Genomic DNA, 12,688 nt, shown 5'->3' with positions numbered 1-12,688 from the left:
TGAATACCTGTTTAATATGCTCAAGATGTGCCTCCTTAGTCTTATTGTATATTAGAATATCATTCAAATAAACAATCACAAAATTACCCAAAAATCTCTTGAGAACTCCATTCATCAACCTCATGAAAGTACTAGGTGCATTAGTCAAATTAGAAGGCATTACCAACCATTCATACAAACCAACTTTTGTCTTGAAAGCAGTCTTCCATTCATCACCTTCTTTGATTTTGATATGATGATAACCACTCTTCAAATCAATCTTGGTAAAATATTTTGCTTCACTCAAATAATCCATTATGTCATCCATCCTTAGCATAGGAAGTCTATATTTCACTGTTATCTTGTTAATATCTCTAGAATTGGTACACATTTACATTCTCCATTCTTCTTAGGTGCCAATACAATAGGCACATCACATAGACTCAAGCTTTCTCTAATCAAACCTTTCTGCAACAAATCCTGCACTTGTCAGTTAAGTTCTTCATTTTCTATAGGTGTCAACCTATATGGTACTTTATTTGGAAAACTAGCTCTAGGAATCAGATCCATACAATGACTTATACTCCTTACTAGAGGTAAACCATCAGGTATATCTTCAATGAAAATCTTCTTATACTCATTCAACAAGCTTTAAATTTCTATTGGCATTCGGCTAACACTACTAGTTTTTGTTGTCACTCGGCCTCTACCATTTTTTGCTACTCAACCTCTATCTATTGCTCGATCATTACTATATTTTTTCACTCAACCATCACTAGCACAAATTGACCCTCTAGGAATTATAGAAAAACATACTTGGTTCTTTTTTATTTCCTTCTCATATTTCTTTCCATTGACCATGTAAATTCTTACAGTAGTACAATTGATCTCATCAGGAGACTCAATCAAAGGCATCAATCTATCCATAACTCCATTCATCCAAATAGTATATTGATTCAATCTTCCATCATACACAATATGTTTATCATATTGCCAAGGTCTACCCAAAAGAATATGACAACAATCCATAGGCATAATATCACACTGAACCTCGTCAGAGTAATATCCAATCTTTAATTTCACAACACATTACTCACCTACCAATATCTTGTGCTCACCCCTGATCCATGAAACATGATAGGGTTTAGGATGCTTCAACCTCTATAACTACAAATGTGTGACGAGCTCTTCTGATGTCAAATTTGTTGAACTTTCATTGTTAATGATCACTTTGCAACATTTCCCAGCTATCTTACATTTGGTCTTGAAAAGAGTTCTCATATGAATAAGTTCTTTATCCTCAATTTTCTCACTACACAGAGTTCTTCTCACCATCAAATTTTCTCCAACCTCAGGATCACATTGAGGGTGCACAAATTCACCTTGTATCACAATATTCTTGTTACTACTTTCATTATCACTAGAGCATTTTCATTCAAAGGATTTATGCCCTTCTTTGCCATATCTGAAATAATTACCATGAAAACCACCTCTAGAATTAGAATTACCTCTTCCTTGGTAAGAACCAATACCTCCTCAGTAAGCATTACCACCTTTCCATTTGGCCTTGCCTTTATTATCACTTTTCCACTTAGCTTTACCCTTATCTTGCATAGAATTGTCATATCTGCCACTTTCTCCATAAAATCTACGTCTACCTCTTTGGAATCTACCACCTCTACCTCTCTGTCTTTGTCTGTGCTTCTTTGTCAAGATCTCCTCAACTTTTAAGGCATATTGATATGCTTCTTCCACACTTCCAACTCCACAAAACTTATTTCATCTTGAATTATAAACCTCAATCCATTCAAATACCTTGCAACTTTCTCAACCTCATCATCTACATGTCCAGATCTTATATCCAATCTATAGAATCCTTAGTGTACTCCTTCATAGTCATGTCCTTTTGTCTCAAATTTTGCATCATTCTCAACAAGATAACTTGGTAATCAACAGGAAGGAACTTCTTCACTTTGTTTACCATTTTTGGTTAGGTCTTGATCTTCTCTTTTCCTCTTCTTTGTCTATCAGCTTGCAAATTGATGTAGCCTAAACCCTTTCAAAATAATACTTAGAAAAAATTAACACAGTATAGATTTTCAGAATACCAAATTCTTCATTAAACTTCTCGAACTACTTTACCCTACAATAAAAGAAAATGTCTCCTTATGATAATTCTCAAAATTACCATATTTGGCAGATTTTAAAAAAAAAGAATTTTCTATTTTTGGTAATTTTCAAAACCCATCCTATGAATCCCAATTTTTCCCAAGGAAAGCCCCAACTAAGGCATGATGAATTGCCAACTAATCTACAAAATCAAGAATATGATTTTAGAATTATTACAAAAAACAACTTTCTAAAAAATTGGAAAAAAATACAAAAACTTAATTTCGGAGGTCAGGACGATATTTCAGGCTCTCAAAAAAATGTCAAAATGGCCACCTATCAAGATGAGCTCAATCAACAATCCAAATAACTCCTCTTCATGCAAATGCCTATAAAATTTCAGCCAAAACCCATATCCGAGTCAAAAGTTTTGACTCCTGGAAGTTGATGCATCATTCTCACCTTCTTGAAAGGAACGCAACTCCTACAAGTGGCTGTTTGTGAATTGTTGTAATTTTTTTGGATCCAACTACATTACTGCCCACTTAAATAACAATGTACTCTCTATTTTAGGTAACTTGTCCCACTATGTCAGGTATTTGTTATGATGGCCATGCCTTGTGGAGGTAGTCTACTTGTCAAGAATTTTGCAATCGTTTCCTTCTTCTCATTGGGGAGGTGATGTTGTCAATCCACTCCCTGGCTGTCATATACATTGGGAGAAACTCCATGGAATGTGTATAAATTAGATACACTAAAAATAGGGGAAATGTCAAGATTTTCTGGTAAGCTAACCTCATAAGCATTATCATTAATCTTTTTAATGACTTTGCAAGGCCCAATCTTTTTTTATACTTCAATTTATGATAGGTGCATGTAGGAAACTGTTCATGCCTCAAGTAAACCATCACCAAGTCACCAACAACCAATATTTGTTGTCTCCAAGTAGCATCTGCGGTAATCTTGTAATTTGCATTACTATCTTGTAACTTTTGTCTGACATCTTGTTGGAGTTGGTGAAGGTGTTCAACAAAGGCAACTCCATCATCACTAATTATGTCTCCCAAAGGAAGTGACACAAGATCTAGAACACCTTGAGGGTTTCAATCATAGATAATTTGAAATAGATATTTTCTGGTGGATCTGTTAACAAAATTGTTATAGGAAAATTCTACCTAGGGAAATGCCAAGTCCCACTGTTTAGGTTTCTCCCCCACAATGAAATGTAATAGATTTCCCAAACTCTGATTGACTATCTCTATTTGTGCATCCATTTGAGGATGATAAGCACTACTAAACTATAATTGTGTTCCTAATTTCCTCTAGAGAATCCTCCAAAAATGGCTCAAGAACTTAGTGTCTCTATCAGAGGTAATGGTCTTTGGAAGGCCATGCAAATGAACAACTTCTGAGAAGAATAGTTTTGCTACTCTAGTTGCATTATTGGTCTTTTTACAAGCAATACGATGGACCATTTTAAAAAATTAACCAACAACCACAAAAATAGGACCATTACCTTCCTGAGTGTGTGGGAGACCCAATACAAAATCCATAGTCACGTGAGTCCATGGTTCGGTGGGTACTAGTAAAGGAATGTATAATCTTGTATTCTGTGAATGTCCTTTAGCCACTTGACAAATATGCACCTTGACACATATTTAGTGATGTCCCTCTTTATCTTGAGCCAATAATTATTATCTTTAACCAAGTTTATTGTTTTGTACTTTCCAAAGTGTCCAGCTAGTCCACCACTGTGAAATTCCCTGATACTGTTTTCCCGCATGGATTCGCCTAGTATACATAATTATTTACCCTTAAAGAGGTAACCATCCTGCATAAAATATTCACCTTTCACATGATCCAACTTACCAGAAGATGAAGCCTTTATCTATTCTACAATTTCCCAAAAATCATCATCAATTTCATACAAGGCCTTAGTAGCATCAAAACCAGTGACCTCAATTTCCATTGTGGTTAATAGTGTAGTGCAACTGCTCAAGGCATCAACAACCTAATTTTGTTTTCCAGACTCATGTTTCAGGACAAAAGTATATCCTTATAAGAAAGATACCTAATTGGCATGTTAACTATTCAACTTCTTTTGTGTGTTGAATTATTTTAGAGCAATATGATCAATAAACAACAAAAACTCATGTGGGACCAGATAGTACCTCCAATGTCTTAATGCTTGAACAATTACATAAAACTCTAGATCATAGGTAGAGTAATTCTTTCATACTTCATTCAATTTCTCGCTAAAGAAGGCCACAAGCTTACCTACTTGGCTAAGAGCAACACCTATTCCAACATGTGAAGCATCACACTCTACTTCAAAAAAATTGTCAAAATTTGGAAGTGTTAATATAGAAGCTTTAGTTACCTTTTTTTTCAAGAATTTAAAACTCTCTTCAGCATTCGATGTCCATGTGAACTCCCTTCCTTTGGTACAATCTGTTAAGGGTGCTACAATACTGCTAAAATTTCAGATAAATTTTTGATAGAAAGTTGCCAGTCCATGAAAACTTTGTACTCTTATTATAATAGAAGGACTGGGCCATTCTAGGGCTGCTCTTACCTTTTCTGGATCCATTTGAACACTAGCTTGAGAAATGACAAAGCCTAGAAAGGTCAAATTAATTTGCATGAACCTACACTTCTCCAAGTTCACAAAGAGCTTCTCCTTCCTTAAGACACTCAAGATGATCCTCAGGTGTTGTAAGTGTTCTTCCTTGCTTCTACTATAGATTATTATATCATCAAAGTAAACTACAACAAACTTACCAATGTAAGGTCACAAGATTGCATTCATCAACTGCATAAATGTGCTAGGTGCATTCAAAAGCCCAAAAGGCATAACCATCCATTCGTACAAACCATCTCTTATCTTAAATGTTGTCTTCCATTCATCTCCCTCTCAAATGTGGATCTGGTGGTAGCCACTTTGGAGATCAATCTTGTTGAAGTACTTAGCCCCCACTAATTCATCCATCATGTCCTCTATCTAAGGAATAGGAAACTGGTACTTAATGGTAATCTTATTGATTTCTCTGCTATAAGTACACATCCTCCATGTGTCATCCTTCTTTGGAGTCAATAATGCGAGTATTACACACGAACTCATGCTTTCCCTAACCAGACCATTTTGCATCAATTTTGTCACTTGTTTATTTAACTTTGCATGTTGTGTTGGATTCAATTAATAAGTTGCTTGATTAAGCAAAGTTGCTATAGGAACAAGATCAAGATGATGTTGAATATCTATTTTGGGTGAGAGACTATCAGGTAGTTCCTCAGGAGCAACATTAGCAAACTCCTCCAACACCTTCATTGCCTTGTGTGGCACCAAGTTTTCTTGTTCTTCTCCTCTTTTTAGTACTATTGCATAACAACAACCTGTTAATTTCATTTCTTTGACATTTTCTCTTGTAGACAACATGGTTTCATTCTTCTTTTCATCCTTCCAAAATGTATAAGTATTTTTCTCCCCGTCGTCCATTACCTTCCTATCATACTGCCATGGTCTTCCCAACAACATATGGCAAGCATCCATAGGGATAACATCACACCATATCTCATCCTTATAAAATGTTCCTATGCTAAATCTGACGAAACATCTTTTATCAACTATTGCTTCATTTCCTTTCTTAAACCATGCAATGCAATAAGGGTGAGGGTGCTTCTATAATTGTAAATTTAATTTCTCTTCCATTTCTCTAGATACCATATTCCCACAACGATCCCCATCAAAAATAACTTGACATACCTTTCCACCAAAAGTGCATCGAGTTTTGAAAATGTTGGTCCGAAGCCATGAATTGTTAGAGTTCTTTGCAGGAACTTCATATTTTATCGAGGATGATCATTGATCTCCTCATCATAGGGGCTTCTCCCACATTTGGTGAAACTTCTTGCTCCTTCTCTTCTGGCTGAGCTAGGTTCACTCTCGGCAATCTTCCTTGATTTATTTTTGGCATGTTATAATTTGAGCATTCAAAGGCTCTATGTCCTTCTTCTCCATTTCTAAAATAGGTAAAGGGCCTCCATTTATTTTCCCATCCTCTTTCGCTAGCATAACCTCGTCCTCACTGAAATCCCCTTCCTCTTTCTTATTTTTTGGGATCTTATATGAAATCTATATTCATTTTGAATCCTTGAGAGGATTCTCCTCAGCCATAGTTAGAACCTCCTCAAAACGGTGTTGAGGTACCACTTCTTCCTCCTCTATTCCTTTGATTGTACTATTGATTGTACTTTTCTTCAACCTTTAGAGCTAATTAGTAGGCTTCCTCCATATTGTTAACATGATGCATGCTTAGCTTATCTTGGATAGAGAATTTAAGGCCATTCATATATCAAGCAGCCACCTGCTCATCATCTTCTTGATGCTCTATTCTCATGGATAACTTATAGAACTCATTTGTGTACTCTTGTACAAAAGATAAATTATGCTTCAAATTCTAGAACTTACGCAATAGGGTTTGTGAGTAATCTAAGGGTAAGAACTTTTCCCAAAGCTTTTTCACCATCTTACTCCACATTTTGATATTTTCCTTTTGTTTTTTGGTTCATTCCTTCTAGAGGTGATCCCACCATATCATTCCATGTCCCTTTAATTTTGTGCAAGTAAACTTCATCTTCTTTCCCTTTGCCATAGGCTTCCATTCAAAAATTTACCCATCTCATTGAGCTAGTCTATCAACTCTTCTAGGTTAAGATTACTAGCATAGTTTGAGACTTCGATCTTGATCCCTTCATTTTTTCCTTCTAAAGCCCAAAGCACTCTATCTTCACAGTTCAACTCTTCCAAGGGTTCTTCTTCATTTTCTTCATTTTGATTAACACTTCTTCGATTTTCCTCTTCATCTGATTCGTCCTCTCCTTGTGCTATCGGTATTCCTTAATTATCGATTCTCTCATTCAACCATTCAATCTGGCTCTGCATATCCAACACAAATCTTTGCATTGGAGTGATATCTCCTCTTGCTCTCCCAACCATCGTCCTACTCTGATACCAAATGATGTAGCCCAAACCCTTTCAAAATAATACTTAGAAAATATTAACACAGTACATATTTTAGAATACATGATTCTTCATTAAACTTCTCCAACTCTACTCTACCCTACAATGAAAGAAAATGCCTCCTTATGACAATTCTCAAAATTACCATATTTGGCAGATTTTTAGAAAAAAATAGAATTTTCTATTTTTGGTAATTTCCAAAACCCATCTTATGAATCTTGATTTTTCCCAAGAAAAGCCCTCAACTAAGGCAAGATGAATTGCCAACTAATCTACAAAATCAAGAATATGATTTTGGATTTATTACAAAAAACAACTTTCTAAAAAATTAGGAAAAAATATAAAAACTCAATTTCGGAGGTCAAGATGATATTTCAGCCTCCTAAAAAATGTCAAAATGGCCACCTATTGAGCTGAGCTCGATCGACAATCCAAATAACTCCTCCTCACACTACTACCTGTAAAATTTCAGCCAAAACCCATATCCAAGTCAAAAGTTATGACTCTCAGAAGTTGATGCATCACAAATGGTCCCACCATAGTGAGACATGACCTTTCAATCTAGTGATTATAGTTTTCACCTTCCTATTATTAAGAGTGCCTCCAAACTCAAAGAAATTCTCCATGTCAAAGATCTAATCCAATACAATATTGGTGTCCAACTTCCACATTAGGCTTTGAATGTGCCTTAGACAACACTCTCAATAATATTTCCTCATCTTGATCTTCCTTAGGTTCTAGATTAGGGTTTGGTGTCATTACTTCATCATCAATATACACTCCTCTCCTTGGGGCTATCTCCACATCATCTAATTTGGCCATAATATTTCTCAACATGACCATAATAACAGTGTCAACATTTCCTCTACCTTGAACCATCTTAACAAATAGGTTCCTGCAAGATCGTAACCCTCTGCAAGTTATAGGTCAAATCTATAGATCTATCACCCTATAACCAAATCCAACTTAGGGTTCTACATGATCTAATCTCCTCAATGATGAACGTCAAGCTCTAATACCACCTAACACAAGGAGGATCTACAAAGCTAGGGCCAAAGGTACACCTAGGTATCCAAACACCTTGCTGAGTAAACATAATAAAAGAAAACAAGACAAAGAAAAACACCAAGGAGAGAGAGAATAATAATACTTTATTGATTTATCCAATTATCAACATACATTCCCAACTATAAGGCCTTACAGGTTACGACCAACAAGATTTACAAAATCCTAGACTTGGAATTTTTCGCAAGTCCTTAATTCAGATTTCCAGATTTTCAACTTCGCTCTCCCATCTAGACTCTCTAAGTGATCCCTTAACCTAAGCCTAAACACCCCTATTTATACTTGCAAATATTACTTATAGAAGTTTCTAGATTATTACATAATAGAAGGTCAACCATAAAATGACTTGTACACATCCCAAGACAAGATCCTTACATTAAATTCATGATCCAAATTAAATACATAAGACAAATCACACTAAGAACCAATCTCACACAAACTCGATCTAAGAAGGAACCAAGCATTAAAAAACATCAAGTTCACTCAGCACATGAAGGAACATTTGGCTAACACTGGACAACTCAGTACATACAAAAATGCTTGACCAACACTAGACAACTTGACACATATAGGAACTTGGCAATGAGTGCAACATGGAAACCACTGGAACTCGACACTAACATGCAAAATGAATGAAATGAGTAGGATTACAAGGAAACCCAAGATGCTCCTACATCAACTAATGTGGGAATTCAATAACGCTCTTGCATTCTGAGTTGTAATTCCTTAAACTAACCCCACATAATCTTATTGAATTCTCCTCCTAACTATTTGACATACTCTTTAATTTGGTGAATAATGGGCCCATTTGTATTGCATAAAACATCTCCAATTCCAAGGAAGAATTTCTTAACATATAGATAAATACAAATAAGTAAAGAACCATACTTACTATCTTGTTGATGATCCATTTTCAATCATTCCATATTCACAGTCAGCTAGGTAGTCATCATACTTGATAAATCATATTCTTTTCCTAACATAGCTATCTCACAACTTGTCTAGATATTTGTATCAAGCATGTTGTTAGGGCAGCTAGACTGGTACACTCTATATCCACTAATCATTATGGTGAAATGAGTAACCATGTCCTTAACTTTGCCAACTTTCATTTCTCTCCTATTCGAGGTGGTTTCAATAATCTACTTCATCTTACTCATATTTCTTACATATAAGGGACATTATTTCCCCTATTCCAATAGTCCTGTGACCTTATGAATGATTTCCTTGGTGATCCTTATGTGCTTTTCCTCATCAATCCACAATGACACATCATCTACATGACTCAAAAGTATTTCTTATCCATACTTTATTAAGGAGTTTGGGCATGCGAACCATGTGGGTAAGTCCTTGAGCTTTAAGGTGTTTGAATTTGTCCTTCAGTACACCATTCACATATAGCTTCTCACTATACATTTTTCCAATTTTCGCATCTTCTATCAGCAATACCATCAGTGGTAGAGAAGACAGAGCTCCTAGTTCATCTTTTATAGTGGATTCCAAGGGAAAATCTCGTACCTTGGTTATGTGGCCTCATTAATGCTCACAATGAATGAAGAATGCACTATTGCTGCCATTTTCCTCAAAGATTCTTAGTAACTTCAACAAATTGATACACTCTCCGAGTAGAGATTTCTTTGAGTTTTGCAAACTAGGGCACAAATATTCCTTTGATTTCCTATGAAATTATTGTTGATTACTATTTGTAGTTGATCTCTCTTTTCTCTTTCAAGATTCTTTTCTCAAACTTTAGCTTCATAAAAGTAGGGTACAAAATGAACTAACTTAACACATATTTATTATCTGAAAAGTAAGAAAATGACTAACTAGAAAAGAAATGCTATTCTAACATTAAATTTTCTTTGATAGTCATCCACTTTGGTAGATAAGGGTTCCCTTGTATTGATAAGGCTACTCAAATCTTGAAAGGCATCATTTTATACTAGTAAATGTTTTCTTTTAGACTCAACAAATATAATTGTTCAATAATCTAATATTTAATCAAACTTTCATTTTATTCATCTCATAAGGGGCAAAATAAATTTATCCATTCTTCATGAGTCCCTAAGAAGTACTTACTAGCTTAGTTTGGTGACATACCTTCTTGACTTGAGTTTGATGAGCTACTCTTGGATGTGTTTCCATATTCCTTCTTAACCTGAATATGCTTCTTATTGTTCTTGATTGGTCCCCTTTTCATTTCTTTCTTTCCCTCATTATTTCCATCTTTGACTTGTCAGTATTTGCAATTCTGTGATGTGTATCCAAATCTATGATATATGTAACATGTTATTCTTATTGATCTCCATGATCTTGTATTACCTCTTAAGGTTATAAATCTACAATCATTTGTTATGTGTCCAAAGTATTCACAATTGTTGCATATTTTGCTTCTTAGCTTCCTTATCGATGAAGTTCTTCTGCAGTATTCAACTTTGTGACCAAATATATTGCATGCATAATAGTGTCCTATGAAGTTTCCTTCTTATGAGGTATTGTGTGTTCTCATCCTGCACTCTCTTACTCTATATCCAAATGTTTTACAGTTATAACAATACCATTAAAAAGTGTGCTTATCAGAGTGTTCATTGATTTTCTTCTATAGACATTTTTTGTATGACCAAACTTTCCACAATTGTAACAAGTGGGTTTCTTGTTCTGGATATTGACTGGTTTGTTGATATTGTGTTGTGGATTCACAACTGCTAATTTGGATGATTCACCAATTTCAAATTTGTTGTTGTCAGTATAACCAAGACCAGTTGTGTCACCTAACCTTCTTTGACCTTTTAACTATTCGTCAATCTTCTTCATGCATAGATCAAAATTTGTAAACTTCTCATTGACTTTTTTTTTCAACTTTGAGTATATTTGTCAAATCTTTAACTTCTTTTCTCAAATTTTTATTATAAAAAAGGATCTATTTGTTCTCTTCATTTGTATCACTCATGTATCCATTTAATGTATTATTTCCTTTATATAACTAGGGAATGATGTTATCTTTATCTTTAATCACTTTTCCCAGATCTCTCTCTCTTGTTGATCTCAAGTCTTCCTTTTGCTTCTTTGACAATTTTCATTTTTAAAATTATTTTAGTCATCCTTAGGGCTTGACTTTCAAGTTCCTTTTTGGCTTCTTCTAAATTTTCCTCAAGGATGGTGTTTACTTCCATAAGATCAACAACTATTGCATCAAATTCTTCCCAACTCATACTATTTTGAGAAAGTTCTTCAAGATCTTCAAGACTTGTATGTAATCATTATGATAACTTCTTTTCATTTTGCAAATGAAAATTTCAACTTCTTCTTCAAATATTCATTTTGTGATATAACTTCATCTAGGGATTGTTCTAGTTGATTTGCCTTTTTATATCTTTCCATTTTCTTAGATCTGCTCTCAAGCTGTCAAGCTTCCTCTTTAGAGAGCTAGAACTCTAATACTAATTGTTAATTAGAAAGGTTGAGCATTAGGAAGGGGAGGGGGCAGGGGGATATAAATGTATAGACAATTAGACATCCATAACACAATAATTTTGGTATCACAGAAAACCCTTAGAGGGAAAAATTGTGTTGGGGACAATACTCGCAACTTCTCGACTGTAGTTTAAAAAGGTTACTAATTGGGCTTACAACTTTGTCACATTCTAAGTGACTCACCCAGTAAGGTGTGACTAATACAATTCTAATTGTATCTTCAACCTATCAAGACTACTCTGTGAAGAGATTTCATCTTGCCTACGTGGAATTCACCTTGTTAAAATATTTGCAAAAGTTCCTATATGAACTGGATAGTCCTATGAAAGACTACCTTGTTAAAGGATTTAATACACCTTGTAGAAAACTAATTAGGGATTCATACACGATAACTTGACTTGATAATGCTTTTGTCTAAGTCTATTAGATCCGTTGAATAGATCTCCTTTAATCCTAAATTTTGCCCTTATTTTTACTCGTGTGGCTTCTCTCTCTCTCTCTCTCTCTCTCTCTCTCTCTCTCTCTCTCTCTCTCTCTCTCACACGTGCACACACACACACACACACACACACACACCTACCTATTGATATCTCTAGCTATTGTTGTCTATTAGTGTCAAACATTTAGTCATTTACTAGGCAGAGTTAGATGGTCATCACTATGACTAAGCTACTCTATATAGGTCAATTCATGTATATAAACTTGTATATACCAATCACTATAGGAGTAGAGCAAGTATGTGGTTGTCGATTATTTTCTATACATGCCAAGTATTAGAGACAATAAGTGCCAAGCAATGCAGAGTTTACATAAACATCAAAAATGATACAAACTTTGAGGTAAACCGTTTTCAAGCCAACATGAAAGAAACATTTATTATTTATAGAGTTTGTTAAAGAGAGTTTTACACATTTATGATGTGGATCATAGATCCTTATGTTTTGTGATCAACGACTCATATGAAGAGGCAAAATATGGAACCATCTAAAAAAACTCTTTAAATAAAGAAGATTTCAACCGAGAATGAGATGCGAATGATAT

Source organism: Cupressus sempervirens, chromosome 11 (genome assembly GCF_028749045.1).
Source record: "Cupressus sempervirens isolate cs-2001-9-10 chromosome 11, ASM2874904v1, whole genome shotgun sequence".
Lineage (NCBI taxonomy): Eukaryota > Viridiplantae > Streptophyta > Pinopsida > Cupressales > Cupressaceae > Cupressus > Cupressus sempervirens.
Note: the sequence above shows the minus strand (reverse complement) of the source record.